We start from the raw sequence: 16,515 nt of genomic DNA on the forward strand, positions 1-16,515 counted from the left end.
GAATTATCTCAAAGACTTTTGTACCTAACTTGGGAAACCAGAGCAGAGAGAAATGATGAGGCTGAAGACTATAGCCAGAGAAGAATTAAGAGTGAAGACAGTCCAAACGGGGGCGGGCAGGCGGGGACTGTTACCTGTGTTCTCACCTCCCTTTTCTCTCCTTTGGCCTGTCTGATCCACCCCTGTCCCAGCACAAGTTGCCTGCACCAGCTCCTCCCCTGGCTAGCAGTCGGTGGCTCTGGTTCTAAGTAGGTTCCGTCTGGTTTTCCTCCTCAGCCCCGTCTCTGTGGGCTGAACACTGAGGACGGGCTTATGGTGGGGGCCGCAGTGCCAGTCATTTCTGCTTCACCACGTGCAGAGGAAATAAGTCAGTGGAACAAGAATGGCCCATACAGGGAAAAAGGAAAGAGGAGACAGCGAGATGCCGGGAGAGGAAGTGGAGCACAAAGCATTCCACCCCAGCCTTCTGGACTGCAGCCTGCTTTCCCCCTCTGACCCGCTCTGAAGCAGGGGGAAATGAGCGGGGAAGGGACAGGCATCCCAGTTGACTCTGCCCAAGTGTTCTGCTTCCCTGGGACCCCTGCCTGCTCATCCCTCCCTCCTTCTTACCCCCACCCAGCAAATACCCATCAGAGGTGACAGGAGTCAGTGCGGGTCTGAGGAACAGGGAGCCCTATCCCAGGGGGTTGGTGGAGGAGGTCGGAGGCTGGGGGAGAATTCCTCCAGGGAAGGCAGTGGGGCCTAGGAGGGGCATTCCTCTAACAAGGTGAACTCAACACCAAGCCGACCTAAGCCAGACAGGACTCTTAAGGTGCTGGGACCAAGAAGGAACATCCTCGCCTTCTCCCTCCAAGGTTTGGTGGGTCTGGAATGCCCTCAGCAGCAGGCCTTCTGGGTCAAAGGCCAGGGGAATAGAAAAACAGAGAAAAGGGCCCATGGGGGTTGCTGAGAGAAGCTGAATTATTCTGGAGTAAGAGGCAGTTTCCTCTGTAATATCTGAAACGCTGGTAGGTGGCCGCGGGCCAGGGCTGGGTTGAGTGGCCCAGGACCCCTCTTCTCAAGGGGCCGCGGCGAGAGAGGCACAGAGTCACGGCTCCCCCGCAGCACCTGCTACTTCTGCCCCCCCCCCCCCCGGGCCCTCCCGTTCTGACTTTCGTGGATACCCAAGGCCATCGACCCCCGACAAACCTGACTCAGCACCCCTCCGGCCATCACCAGGGGAGCGGGCGTTCCGGTTCCAGGGGAGGCCGGAGACCGCAGGGAAGCCACGAGTCAGCCCGGGAGAGGCGGGTTCCCAGACCCCCCGACGCCACCTTCTCCTGCGGGCAAACACTGACTGAGCCCGCGGTGCTGAGAAGCCCGGGTGGAGAAGCGAACTGTGCTCGGTCTGCTGGGTTCTGAACCCAGCCAGGGCCGCGGAGTCGGTAACCCGGAGGGGAAGGAACCGGGCTCCGGGCACCCCCGGGGGCAGGGACCCGCGCGCGGCCCGGAGGCCGGGGTGCTCGGCGAGCTCCGACCCCGCAGGCCCGGGGCGGGGCGGCGGTCGGGCGTGGCCGCGGCGGAGGGGGCGCAGCGCGGACCCGCCCCGGGCCCGCGGGGAGGGCGTGGGGAGCGGGGAGCCCCTCGGCCCCCGCCCGCGGCTCAAAGCGGCGGGCGCGCCCTGCGGGTCCGGGAGACGCCTCCGCGAGCCCGCCGGGGTCGACCTCGGGTCAGGGCCCTGCGTGGGGGGCCGGCCGCGCGGACGCGGGGGTTACGGGGCCCCCCGAGTGGGAGACGGCGCGGAGAAGGGGGTGATTTCGGGGTTGTGCTTCTGCAAGATGGTGGCGCGGAGGACGGGGCTCCCGGGCCAAGAGATGAGCTCCTCTCCTTGGCTTTCCTCAGAACCCAGGCGGGGTCCTGCCGTGGGCCCCCTGCCCACGGGGTAAGGCCCCCCTCGCTCCTCCCGCAGAGTCTAGGGAGAGGCGCGGTCTGACCTTGCAGGAGTGCAGGCAGCCCCGTCATCCAGAACCCCAGAGTGGAAATGGGTTCCTGTTGCTTCCCGGCCTCTATGTCTGCTCGCCCCCAAATCTTCTGCTTCCTTCTTTCCAGGTTCTAGCCTCTCGCCTTTAAGACTCTTCCGACCAAACTGGCTGAGGGCGAGGGAGAGAGCCCGGTTGCACACACCTGCCCTCCCCAGCCTCGGGGGCAGGACCGGCTCCCCAGCACCCTTCACCCGCCCCAGAGCGCGCTCCGCAGGCCGCCAGCCCGGGCCGCCCGCCGAGGGAGCCCGCCTCCTACACTTTCTCCCCGGCTCCCTGCCCCGGAGGCTCCTCTCCCCCGGGCCTGCCCCAGCCTAGGATGACCTTGGTCTCGTCCCTTCCTTCCTGGTAAAAGAGGGCCTTGAGCTGAGGGGGCGATGGGGGCAGGGGGCTCCAAGTGGTAAGGACCAGAAGGGGCAGCTCTGGGGGGAGGCTCCGGGAGGGAGACGAGACCGTCACTGCCGGCCAGGCACTCCACCCAGGCGAGGTGGGTGCGGTGGGGTTTTCCGGTCCCTTCGGCGCCCCCACTGCCGCGGGGCCTACTGCGTCAGCTGAGACCCCCTCCCCCCCACCAGGCTGGCGGGCACCAACTTCAAGTTACTGTGAGTCTGGCAGGTATGCCCGGGAGGGCGGTGATCCTGGCCAGCAGAGTGCCCACTCTCTCCCAGGATGTGGCCAGCCACTCCCGCACCCTCCACACCCGGCAGGAGCGCGGTGGATCCTTCAGAGAGATGACGGAGGCGTATGTGAGGCTGGACTCGCCTGCAGAGGATGCCAGCTTGCCTCCTCCACCCCAGGGGCGAGCCAAGTATTTGAGCGAGTGTTTGTGAACCAAAAGGAGGGACAATCCCAGCATGAATTTCTAGCTCTTCATCAAGACAGCACAGTGGCCCAGGATGCTGGGACCCTCCTAATGTTGCCTGTGGCCCACTCTAACCACCAAACATTCGCCAGCCCCGTGAAACTGCAAACTTTCCAACTTCACCCCTTCGCCTTTCTCCCCTTTGGGAACAGCTATATATGGGGCGGTGCCCTCAGAGACACTCATACAGTTGGTTCTTGACGCTCTGCATACACTCAAACAACAACGGTATGAGGGAACTCCCAGCTTTTTCCACGACTAATTATAGACGTGAAAGTCTGAGGATGTTTTGCAAGCGGTAGAGAGAAACTGCTGAGGTTTCCCTACAAAGCCAAAGAAAATGTATGCATTCCCCTTCCCCACCCCCAACTTCTCCTAGCCCAAACCGCCACTCACCCCCCAGTGAGCCCTTTCTCAGCCCCCAGAGCTGCCCCTCCTTCCTGTTGAAGATTTCATACTCATTTTTTTTTTCCATCTCTCTTTAGGGCTTTCAAGAAAGGGAACAGACACGGAAAATATTTCTGCAACAGTTTTCCATTCTGTGTCTCATTCCCAAGCCAAGGGGGAGGAGGGGGCAGGGAGGGCAGGAACGAATGGGGGAAAACAAATGCTTTTGCCAAAAGCTCAATTTGGGTATGAAAAATACAGACCCTCCACTTCCCTACCCCCACAGCCTAAGAATGACAACTAGGGGGAAAAAAGGAGAAATCACTTGTTTGATTATATGGTTTCTAAGAACTGAATCTAGGAAGGAAATATAGTATTTGACAAATCTGTGCACATATACACACATACACACACCCTAAACCCAGTCGCAAGAAATATGCTAGGAAGAAGAAATTCAAGGAGTTAAACAAGTCATTGAGAGGAAAGAAAGAAACTAAGTTTGCAAATCACGATTCAATTCATTCTCTGCAATCTTACCTCTCTTTCTTAGCAAAGATCCAGGCTTCTGCACGCGGGACTCCCCCTCCAGCCTTCCATGGATAAGGGTAGGGTGGGGGGTGTCCACCCACCGGTCTCCCCAGTGTGGCAACCACGCCGGAGTTGCTGGCTGGTCTCTTCTGCTTTCCTCGCGGAGACCAGGGAGTGGGCTGGGTCTCCACCGGCCCTCCCAAGGGAAGGACCTCTCAGGTTCCTGGAAGGAAAGGGCGCCGGGGAGCTGGGCGGGTGTCCCTGGTCTTGCTTTTCTCGGAGGGACGGTTCCGCAGGAACTTCGCGCCCCCTTTCAACGCCCGGATTTAGACGGTTTCAACAGCAGAGCTTTCTTAAGAAAATGCTTGTCATGGCAACAGCTCCAGCCAACTCGGGCCAGACTCTGGCTCACCAGCCCGGCCCGGGCGGGAGGAGAAGGGGCGGAGCGAGGCCGGGCCGGGTGGGGCTTGGCGGGGAGCCAGGCCATTCCTCGCTGTTAAGGTGGCCCCGTTGCAAGCTGCGGTGGCTTCCTGGTTTGTCTTAAGGCGGCGAGGGGAAAGGAGGGGAGGAATCCTCTTTCCGGTGGGGTCTCCTCTCCGCCCAGCTCTCCCTGGTCGAAAGCAACGCAGGGTGGGGGTGGAGCGACGGGTGGGTGTGGGTGGCGGTGTTCAACGGTTGCTGGGTGGAGGGAAAAAAGGAAGCTTCTGCAGGTCGTTGGCTTCCTGCAGCTCCTCTCAACCTCTTACTGCCTTGGACCCCGGACCCAGAAACCCACGGTGTCTGCGAACTTGGCCCAGCCCCTGCATCCTCCTTCCCCGGTCTGAGTAGGGAGCCTGCTGGAGGAGAAGGAATTGCTTTGGTGGAACACACCTAGACACAGCTTTGCTAGTACGCACACCTTAGTGCACAATCCTTACCCAGATCTCACATACCCGCTGCCTGGGTAACCGCCTCAGTAACCACCAGGGCCACATCCCCAGTGCGTGATACTAGCTGCATAATTTGAATCCTGCTATGTGGGCTATGGCGCCAAAAGCTTTGTATACATCATTTCTAGTGTTCATGACAATCTTTTTTAAAGTTTATTTATTTTTAATTGAAGAATAATTGCTTTACAGTGTTGTGTTGGTTTCTACCGAACATCAGCATGAATCAGCCATCAGGATACATCGGTCCCCTCCCTCCTAAACTTTTCTCCCACTTCCCACCCTATGCCCCCACCCCCAGGTTGTCACAGAGCACCAGTGTGAGTTCCTGCGTCATACAACAGATTCCCACTGACTCTTTTACATGCGGTAGTGTGTGTTTCCATGCTCCTCTCTCCATTGGTCCCAGCCTCTCCTTTCCCCCACCCCTCCTGCCCGCAAGTCTGTTCTCTATGCCTATGTCTCCACTGCTGCCCTGCAAATCGGTTCATCATTACCAGCTTTCTAGATTCTATATATACGTTAATATATGATGCTTGTTTTTTCTCTTTCTGACTTACTTCACTCTATAATAGGCTTTAGGTTCATCCACCTCATTAGAACTGATTCAAATGCGTTCCTTTTTATGGCTGAGTGATATTCCATTGCATTTATGTACCACAGATTCTTTATCCATTCATGTGTCGATGGACATCTAGGTTGCTTCCATGTCCTAGCTGTTGAAATAGTGCTGCGATGAACACTGGGGTACATGTGTCTTTTTGAATTATGGTTTTCTCAGGGTATATGCCCAGTAGTGGGATTGCTGGGTCATGTGGTGGTTTTATTCCTAGATTTTTTAAGGACTCTCCATACCGTCTTCCATAGTGGCTGTATCAGTTTACATTCCCACCAACAGTGCAAGAGGGTTCCCTTTTCTCCATACCCTTTCCAGCTTTTATTGTTTGTAGATTTTTTGATGATGGCCATTCTAACCGGTGGGAGGTGATCTCCTGGTAAACTTGAAAGGTACTTATTATCTTCATTTAAGTTGAGGAAATTGAGGATCAGTGACTCGTCCAAGGTTACACATCTGGTTAATAACAGAGCAAGGATGTAAGGCTAAGTCAGACTGACTCCAGAGCCATGTACTTCCCTGCACTTGTATCATGTTCCAGCACACATTTCCATGTTAACTTGCATACAGATATTCATGCACACTCATACACAGACTATAAACTGTCAATCACACTCACCAGCATTGTGGAACAGTGCCACCCCTAGATTTTGCCTAAAACCTTCTGGCTTTCAAGTGCAAACATGCACCATCAACTGGTGCACATCTACATTCACTGACATATTCCCACACCTCCCTTAGCAGGCATGTAAACACAGGCAGACACACACACTCATATACTAATGGAAGGCTGATTAAAACACACCTCACAGGTTAGAGTTGTAAACTATGATGTAGAGAAGGTGACTGGCCACAACTTCAGGGTTTGGGAAGAGACCTCTTTGATCCTCCCATCTTAACCCAACTCCTCACACACACCACACCTGTCCTCCTTTTCCCATCCAGCCTCCAGGCCCAAGCATGAAAAACCACGTGCTTGTGGAAAAGCAGAGTTGTGAGTTAGAGCCTTGTGGTCTGGTTTTCCTCTGCCTATTCTCACCCTTGCCAGTGTCCTACTGTTTGGGTCCTTTCTTTCCTCTATTTTTTTATTCTAATGTTTCTCAAGAACTCATTTATGTCCTATTTCTGAGCCAGGGAAAGTTAAACTGACAAAAGTAAAGAAACTGTTCAGAGTGGTTGGCTGGGCTCAGAACTCAGAGTTTCCTAATGTGGTGCTAGAGATTGCTTGCTCCCATCTATCTTGGGAACTGAATCCAAAATAAGTCCCATGCCTACCCTTGTGCCTGTCTTTCCCAGTCCAGTAGATGGAAGATTCCAGGGGTGTAGAGGGGTGTTTAGGGTCACGCTCTCTGGAAGCCATCATGGATTGTTTTTCAAGCAGTCCTTTCTTCCTAGGAAGTGAAAGTCTCCCCGCCCCACCCTTGGCATTCAGAGGAACCCGAAGGTGAGCTGTGCTCTCATTCAGCCTCCACCTCTCTTCCGACTCCTCTGGTCCATCCCACTCCACTCTCCAGAGCGTTTCGGTGGAAGGACTGGTGGTAGGGATAGAGATGTTAGAGTTTCTAAGGTCCTACCAAAATGTCAGCTTCAGGAGCCCAGATCAATTGTTGAGGAAGACAGGGAAATGAAAGGAACTGAATCAGTGAAACAGAACTTCATATTTAATGGCTGTCAGGCTCCCTGCCGGATTGCAGCAGCTTGACATTTTAGTCCCCAGTGAGTGTCAGTTGCATCTTTATCATTCATGAGAAAGCCAGTGTCTGAAACGGTGCTTTATATGGATTAAAGTGTATTTTAAGCTTGTCTGCAGTGGCTGTGTGTGGAGGCCTTGCCTAACTGTTCTGTAAGTTTGCCTTGGAGGAGTAACAATTTAGACGAGATGTGTGGTCCCATTTAAGGAAGGATCTACTTTGGCAGTCTGGCATGTAGGGGCCGGGAAATGATGCCTGGTTAGTATGTGAAAATCTAGAGAGTCTCCTCAGACTCCCTGGGTTCGAAGGAGGCAGGCTGTGCAGGGGAGGTGCTGTCCAAAGAGGTGCCGAGGCTGGCTGGGGTCCCTAGGCCGTTTCAGGTAGATCTGCCCCATGTCCCCGTCACTCGTGGGGCTTGTGGGATGAGGGGAGAGCCCCCAGCCCAGCCCGACTCCAGCCCCTGGCAACCAGGAGGGAGAGTGTGGAGTGGCCGCGGCTTCATCTCTGTAACTGAAACAGTCCTGAAGCCAGTGTTTGCTGGACGCCCAGAAGCCTTGGTGCCTTTTTTCTTCTAGCAGCGGGCTTGAGGTCTGGAACAGATAAAAATAAATCTACCATAAAAATAACTGCCCAGTGTGGGAGAGCAGAGGCGTGCCCCTTCTCCCACCATGAAGAGTGGAGGTATCGTCTCTCGCACTGAAAGTTCCTGGCCGGGCTGTTGTGGATGGCTGGTTGACTAGCCTCTGACTAGACCCTTTTCCTTCTTCTCCCTGCCGTGCCCCTGCCTTCACATGTTCTCCGAGCCTTGACCTGTAGCCTGGCTCTCCTCAGCCAGGTGTCATGGCCTCCAGTGGGCCAGGCCAGTGGGCTTCCATCACTGTCGACCCTGTCCCCACGCTGACTCTTCCTTGAAGAAAATGCAGTCAGCCTTGTCTCTCCCTTAGGTGTTTAACAAAGCATGTTCCTCTGGCCTCTTGAGTCCCCCGCCTGGAGTTCCCCAAGTCACCAGGGCCAGTTCTCCCCGGCTTTCCTGAATGACGGCTGCATCTCTCCTTACTGTGGGTATCTACTGTTTATCTGTCTAGAACACCAACTTCCCCCTGACACCCAGACCCAGTTCTTCTTGAAGACGGTCTTTCTCCTCACTGTTAATATGGAAACTCCTTTTATTAGATGCCCATCCCTACCTGGCCCAAAGTGAGCCAATTATATTCCTTTCTGAGATTTTTGACTAAAAGGCCAAGTGAAAATGAGGCTTGATTCCCTCCAGCAAGGACACTCAGAGGAATGAAGCTCTGGAAGTATGAGGTACTGTGTTCCCTGCCACATGAAAGAAGCCTGCCATCTTAAAGAGTAAAACTTGCGCGCAGAGGCAGAGAAGAAAGCTGAGGAGCGAGTTCTGGCAGCATTTGAATCAACGCGACCTCATATCCTACTATACCCTTGCTTTTCCTACAAGTGAGTTAGTTATATGACTCATTATCAATGCGTAATCTAGACTAAATTGGGTTTTTTGATCACTTGTACTAAGTAATATAGTAATATAGAAACCTTTAAGTCTATATGTACCATTTAGATACACTCATTTCAGTGAATTTCATTCATTCATTTTATTCGTTACTGAATACCTACTGCTCAATTCAGTATACATATTGAATGGCTACTGTTTTAACATCCACTGGGCCTAGATGAGGCATGCAGAGATAATAAAGCTTATCATTTAGTGGAGGAAAAAGGATGTTCACAGCATAAATAACCACAATAGAAGGTGTTATAGTTATTCTTTTAAACAGTTATTATTCTTTTAAATGTTTATTGAGTGCTTACTATGTGCTAGATAGTATATGGTGAAATTTGAAGTATGAAAATAGTTCTCTGGAAATTCCAGGGAGTGATGACTTTTGGCAAAAACATTAGAAGGCTCTGGAAAATAGATGGTATTTGGAGGTTCCTGAAAAATCTTGAAGAGTAAGCTTGCTTTAGCCTGTTTTGAATTGGGGGAGGGGGTGGTGGAGAGGGGCAGGCTGGAGTGGTGAGCAAAAGTCCAGAGGTAGGAAGAGCAGAGAGTGGAGGCTGGAAGGTAGGCTTGGTATGGACTCTCCAGAGCCCTGAGTGGCCTCTTCAAGTCTATGTTTAGCAAGCTGGCTGCGGCAGCATGTAGATAGCTTGGAAACCTAGGTGGCAGGCAGGGATAATCCCCACCCAGGGCAATGCTGGGCAATTTTATGTAGTGTAGTTATATATAACATAGTCTCCCTGTTCTCTGGAAGCCTCTGATCTAGTTGTAGAGACACATAAAACAGATCACAAAACAAAGTGTGTGATTAAGTCTAAAGCTTGGATTCAGATGAAAAATCCAGCGAAGTTCTAGCGAAAGGAAAGCTGATGATGGGCTGGAGCCTTTGGGGAAGACTTTTTAGAGTTGGTGGGACTCCTGCTAGACTTCAAAATTCTATCCAGGGTCTCCTCGTTCCCCTGCAGAACAACTCTGGTGATGGCTGAAGGCAGGGTAGACAGAGGCATTTATCCCAGCAACATTTGCCCCCATGCCCTTTGTGTGTCCTTATACATAACCCAAGACAAGGCTGCTGATGGAAAGGAAACTGGAAGACAGAGCTTAGGAAAGCAATTTGGCTGCAGGTTGGTCCCCAAAACTGGGGGACAAGAATGCCTGCTAGCAACGGGGAGTCAGTGTCAGAGATATCAAGACAGAAGCCTAGTGAATGAGCCTGGGCCAAGATGACAGGTAATAAAAGAAGACTGCTGCTATACAAGAGCACAGATAGCCAAGACGAGCTCATCTGCTCAAACAAGGAACTCTCAACTCTGTGGTGAGATCTGTTCCAGGAACCAGATAGGGAGCACCCTATCCAGGAAGGCAATAATGATTTCAGCTGGGAGGGCCCAAGGACGATGAAAGGATGGCTAGCTCTGGCTGGTAATATGAGAGATAAGCAAATCACAGCAGCTGTCTCAGCAGCAATAGCAGCAACAAGCTGGGGCTATTTTTCCACTGCAGGAAACTTGCTGGGCCCTCCACAGGAGGCCTGGCTTCCAGCTCACCCCTTGCTGAGTGTGGGTGGTCATCTACCCTAGACAAGCAGCAATTTCATTTTTTCCACTTCCTGGGATTTCTGTGGAGAGGACTGGGTGGGACAACCTTTACCGAGATCATTAGAAAGCACGTGGGTGGGACAACCTTTACCGAGATCATTAGAAAGCATGTCTGAGCTGTAAAGGGTGTGATGCAGAATTAAATCAAAGGATGCTTTCTCTGCTAACTGGAAGGAGCTGGTCTCAGGATCACCAGTCTCTGCCACCACAGAGGCCTTTGGGACGCAACTTTTATTTGCTGGATTTTTGGTGTTTTGTTGTGTTGCTGGTTTAATGCTCTGATTCTGGCAACAACGAGGCTTAGCAGGGGTGCCGAGAACTCCACCTCCTTCTGTGATCGCAGGCAGAAGAGCGTTTATGGTGGGGAAAGAGTTGAGATGGGCAGTGGGTGTGTGTTTGAATAGGAAAAACGTGTGTGTTGAGCCCCTCCTGGAGTGAAGGAATTCTCTTCCTCATCTTTGCCTCCCTGGTGACCAAGCACATCTGAGATGTCTGGGGCATCCTGTGAATGGAGGAGTGCAGGATCTAACATGGGAAAGTCTGGACCAGTAGAGGCGAGGGCCAGCAGCACTTTGGGATCCAGCGCTTTTGATCATATGTAAAATTGGTTTGATTTACTTGGGAGCATGTTTTACTGTTCCAATTTTACTCTTGTTCAGTTGTTTTGGAAACTTCAGTGGTTTGGTTTTAATTTCACTTTGAACTCATTAACTAGTTGTTTTTTTTTTTTTTTTAACTCAAGTTCGATTCGTGATTTGTTTTTCTAACAAAATATTTGTCTTGCATTTGTTTCAGTCTACCTCAAATCAGTGTCATTTAAAAATAATTTTTGGTTAATGTCTGTGTTCAATAGAGCTGAGAAAGTAAATGTAGAAAGAAGGGAACAAGTGATGACTTTTAAATTTAATTTTTAAACCTAATTAGAGTGTCAGCAGTGCCTTAAGTGCTCATTAAGTTTCAAATAAAGATCAAAGAAAAGCCAATTGGAAGGATCCTTTCTGGCCTCCACGCCAGACAGGAAGGGTTTATAATCTGTCCCATCTCACAGGTCCTCTGTTCAGAGTCTTTAATAGCTCTTCCATGTTTGCACAGTACTTGCAGTTTACAAAGTGCTTTTTCTGCACAGAATAATTGGATCATTGCAGTAGTTGTACATGGTAGGGAGATTAGGGTATGAGCTATTATTCCCGTTTTCCAGGTGGGGAACAGGATTGCATGATATCACACAGTTTGTTTGGCAGGTCCTCTGCCTGCTCAGCCAAGGTGTTTGTCTCCTACTTTGAGTTGACAGGCTTTCTCACCCTGCATAGCTTGGGTCAGTTTTTCAGACTTCAGGCCCTCAAGCCTCAGGGGATGCTGTGGAGACCTGGGGAGAACAGCCCTGACTGGGAATGGCTGCAGGAAAGAGGAGGCAGCAGTGGTCCTCCATCCCAAGAACTGAATTCTAGCCCCTCTGGTTTGTTCTCAAACTGACAGTGGGTCCTAGATTCCAGAAATCCTCCTTCCTTCATGTTTTCATCTGGGGTAGACCACAGAAGGTGGGCCCTCACACAAACCCAGAGTGGAGTTTGCTCTGCAGGGAAGGCTTAGGCTGTTTACTCCAGGACCTAGGGCCCTTCAGTCCCTCCTGTTATTCAGGCAGCTCCTTAGCCCCCAGTCTTCATACCCTTCCAAACACCGAGTAACCTGAAAGTTTCCCACAGGGCCCTGGGTAAATGCTTAGGCTGAGCACTTACCTTCCAGTGATTTCTCCAACTAATGTTTACAGACAATGAGCAAGCCAACTCACTTGCCTTATCTCCTTTCATTCTGGCATTCCTAAGAAGTAAGTGTTGTTACACTAATTTCATGGGAAATGAAGCTCAGAGAGGGCTGCTAAACAGTAAGTCATAGAGCTGTTTGCAGCTCTAGACATTCTGACCAAGCCTGCTGTGCCCGCATACTTCTGCTTTACTTGAAACAACAGACATATGAGTGTGGTGACCACCCACTCTGGACAGGCGCCATAGTAACCATTTGTGCGAGTTATTTTATGATAGGAGGTCCTGGTAAGGAACACAGTACTAACAAGCCACCACCAACCGGAAGTGCTCAGGAAAGGTCATAAGGAGATGCAACGTGTCCTCCCACCTCCCAGAATCCTCCTTGCTGGCAGCCATCTTGACTGAGCAATGCGTGCACCACCAGGAAGGACCCTGAGTCAGAATGACTGGCCAAAAACAACCCAGAAACTAATCCCATCACCATGAAACTGTGAGCCACACAGCAGAGCAGTCCTCCTGGGTTCCCTTACCCTCCTGCTCTCTGCCCGGGCACCCCTACCCAATAAAGTCTCTTGTTTTGTCGGCATGTGTGTTTCCTTGGGCAATTCATTTCTGAGTGTTAGGCAAGAGCCCCCTTTCAGGCCCTGGAATGGGTCCCCCTTCCTGCAACAAAGCCAGAGTGGCCAGTTCAGGGAGGAAAAAGAGATTTTAAATGTTTGGCTTGTCTGTGTGTCTATCTCAGTTTAACAGCCTCCAGAAAGCAAAGGACTGTGGCTGGTCTACAGGCTTTTTGGTCAAGAGAGAAGGAAGAGGGAGAGAACACCAACTCTGTGTGTTTAACCTGGTGTGTGTGTGGGGGGGCGGGGGTAGTTAAGCAGATGGAGGGCAGACCCCAAGGTGAAGGGAGGGTTCTGAGCGCTGGAGTGCTGCCTCTCCCCAGTGACCACCTACTCCAGAGCTCTTGGGGTCTCAGCCTGACCTCTGGAGGTGTTGCACCCTGTGCTTCTAGGAAGTCACTCAGTCCACACGCCTAGCTCCAGGCAATCCTGCTAAGGCTCACCAGGTAGAGAGCCCTCTTTCTGAAAATCCCCCTGAACAAGGAGATTCTGCTGCCTGCTTGCATTACACATTCCTCTTTTACCCATTAGAAATAAGTAAATTCTTCAGAAGGGCTAACCTGAATCCTTCTTATTCAGATTCTGGTAGGCACTCACCAGAAGCAGAAAGAGGATGATAAGTGAGATAGAGCTCATTTTAAGACTTTTGCTCAGCTGTCTTCCCTGGCACCCGACTCCACACTGGTATTTGGAGTCTGGAGCTCTACATTAGAGGTACTCTTGTCTGCTGAGCTGGAAGTGAGGGTACCAGAAAGAGTGCATCCACCAGAGTCAAGGACAGATGAAGCGGGGCTGCTGCAGCAGGTGACTCCAGGCTGGCTTCCTTAATCTTAGTTTTTTCTGGGATTTGGCGGTTGTGGAGTGAAGAGAAAGTATGTCAGTAGGAAAATCTATTTTTCTTTGCATTGTGTGTTGCGTGGAGGGGTGTGGATTATTTGACCAATTTAAGTGGCTACAGACAGTGTTCTATTTTTGGTTCCTTGAGTGTCCTTTTGCAAAGTGTTCAGCTTCTATAGGCCTCAGTGGACTCCCCACACCTGTGGCTTGGGAGCCTGGAAGTGGGATGCATGCATGTCTCTCCTGGTGTTTGAAACCTGGTTAATTAGTTTGAAGGAAAGACAATGGCAGCACTTTAAGCCAAGATCCTTGGGATAAGTTAAAAATAAAGAGTCAAATTCTGAAACTCTTCTTATCAGAGGAGCCTTCAGAGGTCATCTGGTTCTTTCCTTCCACATTCCAGGCTGGTAGGTTCTTGTCACCATCCAATCTAGCTGATTCTATGTGAAGAGAAAGTTGTTCCATACCCTTCCCCACCACACCCAGTCTCTGTGAGGACCGGCCTCTATTCCTGCACTTTTTGTTGACCATGGCGGATGCAGCAGTCCCTATGGTGCATTCCAACGGGACCGCCTGCTTCTGGGACCTTAGGGCTTTATTCACCATAGGAGTCCTTGGTGCCCAAGTTGTTATCACCCTAGAATCATAGGCATTGGGGTATAACTTCTTGGTAATTACCCCTGTGCCATCAGCGTGATATCATTTCCATGAGATAACTAGCCTGGCAATAACGAACTTGTTAGACTTCTTGTATGATAAAGGCTGAGAAATAGTTCTCAAAATAACTGTCACTCAGATCTGCTTGCTCAGCAGTCCCTTAAGACTCAGCTCACGTGTCACCTCCTCTGAGATGCCTTCCCTGAGTCCCCTCTCCCAAACACAGGTTAGGTGCCCCTCGAGGCTTCAAAAGTGTTCAGAGGTGACCTCTATTAAGGCACTTACTGTGTACTACAATGATGGCCTATTGCTGGGTCTCCTTCCCATTAGACTCCAGGCTCCTTGAGGGCAACTCATCTTACTCAATTTTGTATTTCCAGTAGTTGACACAGTGCCTGGCACAACAGGTGCCTGACAATTTACTAGAGCAAAAATGAATCAACAGCTGACTGAACACATGTATGAATATAAACTGTGGTTGGTGTTAAAGGTTTGGAGTTAGTCACAAAAGCATCCCATCAGATTCCAGAGGCAGGCAGACCAAGAAGTCTGCCACCTGGAGGTCTTTAAGAAGGAGCGAAATGCTATCTGCCTCTGTGTGTGTGTGTGTGTGTGTGTGTGGTCACTCAGTCGTGTCCAACTCTTTGCGACCCTTTGAACTGTAGCCTGCCAGGTTCCTTTGTCCATGGGACTTTCCAGGCAAGAATACTGGACTGCATTGCCACGCCCTTCTCCAGGGTATCTTCCCAACCCAGGAATCAAACCCATGTCTCCTGTGTATCCTGCATTGCAGGATTCTTTACCCACTAAGCCATCAGGGAAGCCTTGCCATTCACCTGGTCTGGGCTAATTTTGGTTTTGCCAGGCTAGGAATGTAAGTCTCTGACCTTGCAAACCACAGATGTTAAAAAGGGAGGTAAAGAGTAGGGTCAAAGTTCTTCCTTTGGGAACTCACCCTCAGCTCCCTCATCTGTTTCTGAGGCTGCTTGTTGCAGAATAAAGTTGAAATGCTCAAAATCCTTTGAAATAGGAAGTCTTGGGTGGGGTCTATACCCACCATTGATCATACACTTCTGAATTTCCACTGTGATAAAGGTTTTAGTTAGGATACTGTATTTGAATCTACGAAAACTTGAGGGGTTAGTATCATTATCCTCATTTTATTGAAGAGGAAAGTGAAGGTTTGTTAACTTATTCAGTGTCACACAGCTGGTATGTAGCAGTACTCAGTTTCAAACCTAGTTTCCTTACTAGGAAGGAAAGCCCATATTTTCTCTTCCAAAGCCTGGGGCCCATGGCCTGTGGCTCCTGGACTTCTGACTGTTCCATCCCCATCCCTCTGCCTCTACATGCCCTCTGTAAGCATAGAGCTCACAAAACAGTTTATTTCTGGGTCTGGCATCTTGGTGGATAAACTCAACCCCAATGAGGTAACTGATGCAGTCTCTGCCATCCAGGATGGGCTGGCATGGGCTAGCCATCACACACTGACTGTCACACACTAGCTAGCACAGCCACATTTCCAGTCCCCTCTCCTGGATTCCCATTCCTTCCGTCCCAGACCATGGCCAGGGATATTTCTCTTAACTTCTCCTGTCACACAGGAACAAAACCTCCTTTGTCTGGGCAAAAAAATTACTCTGATTTTCATAACAGCTCTCTCAATTCAAAGCCATCACATCCCCTGAATTATGAAAGCTGGTGTTTTGCAAGAGGTTTCTGCCTCTTCTGGATGCCTATGAGCAAAGAAATTTTTGCTAAATATTCATTTTTCTTGAACTCACAGTCTTTTAAAATGCCTTGGAGAAATTCAAGTCAAATGTTCTGTTTTAAGATTGAAGAAACAAAGGTGGATAAGACTGACTCTGGCTCTTGAGGGGCCAGGAGTTTGTCAAAAGTTCCTCATGGCATCCATTTGTGTAAATGTTTCACCTAGCGCTGACAAATACTTTAGTAGTTACATTGGATGTCTTCATATTAAGAAACTTGACCCACTGATTCAGGATAGGGTCTGAATTGCAAATAGTGGTCATTTGCATCTTTTTCTGCTTCTGGTAACAGCAGCTATTTACTCCAGGATCTAGGGCCCTTTTATGTAGAGAAATCCTCTAATAGGGTGACGTGTCCAAAATGTGAGCTTCAGATTTGATACATACACCTGCAAAATTTCAGGTCCCTTTGCTCTGGTGGGTAAAATCACCCCCTACCTGATTCCCTGAGTGGCGGCACTTGGACTTTTTATTTTTCCTTTGAAAAATCACTGCTGTGGGAACCATCACAATATTGTAGCACAACTATCCTCCAATTAAAAATAAAATACAATTTTTTTAAAAAAGAAAAATTACTGCTTCCTCTCACTAAAATCTTGGAGTTTGGGAAGAATTGGCCCTACTCCTGACTTCAAACCAGGGGATGAGACTCAATTCTGGAACTTTGGTCAAAATCCCTTCCAGTAGAATTCACGCTAGTAGCGTTAACACCTGGATATCTGGGGCCATC

General features: G+C 50.4%; 1 protein-coding gene across 7 annotated transcripts in view; it reads right to left on the reverse strand.

Annotated features, from left to right (window-relative positions):
* ATP2B4 (ATPase plasma membrane Ca2+ transporting 4) overlaps positions 1 to 4,217 on the reverse strand; it is a 101,519-nt gene extending 97,302 nt beyond the window's left edge. For 3 of the 7 annotated variants that reach the window (XM_043485918.1, XM_043485919.1, XM_043485917.1), the window contains exon 1: positions 3,805 to 4,217. The gene's annotated coding sequence lies outside the window, so the exon portion shown is untranslated. Of the gene's footprint in view, positions 1 to 1,188; positions 1,420 to 3,804 lie in introns of those variants that run through there. The other 4 variants (XM_043485916.1, XM_043485912.1, XM_043485913.1 and 1 more) reach the window with 2 other exon arrangements.
* Positions 4,218 to 16,515: the final 12,298 nt, after the last annotated feature.

The sequence above is a fragment of the Cervus canadensis genome, chromosome 13 (assembly GCF_019320065.1).
Source record: "Cervus canadensis isolate Bull #8, Minnesota chromosome 13, ASM1932006v1, whole genome shotgun sequence".
Lineage (NCBI taxonomy): Eukaryota > Metazoa > Chordata > Mammalia > Artiodactyla > Cervidae > Cervus > Cervus canadensis.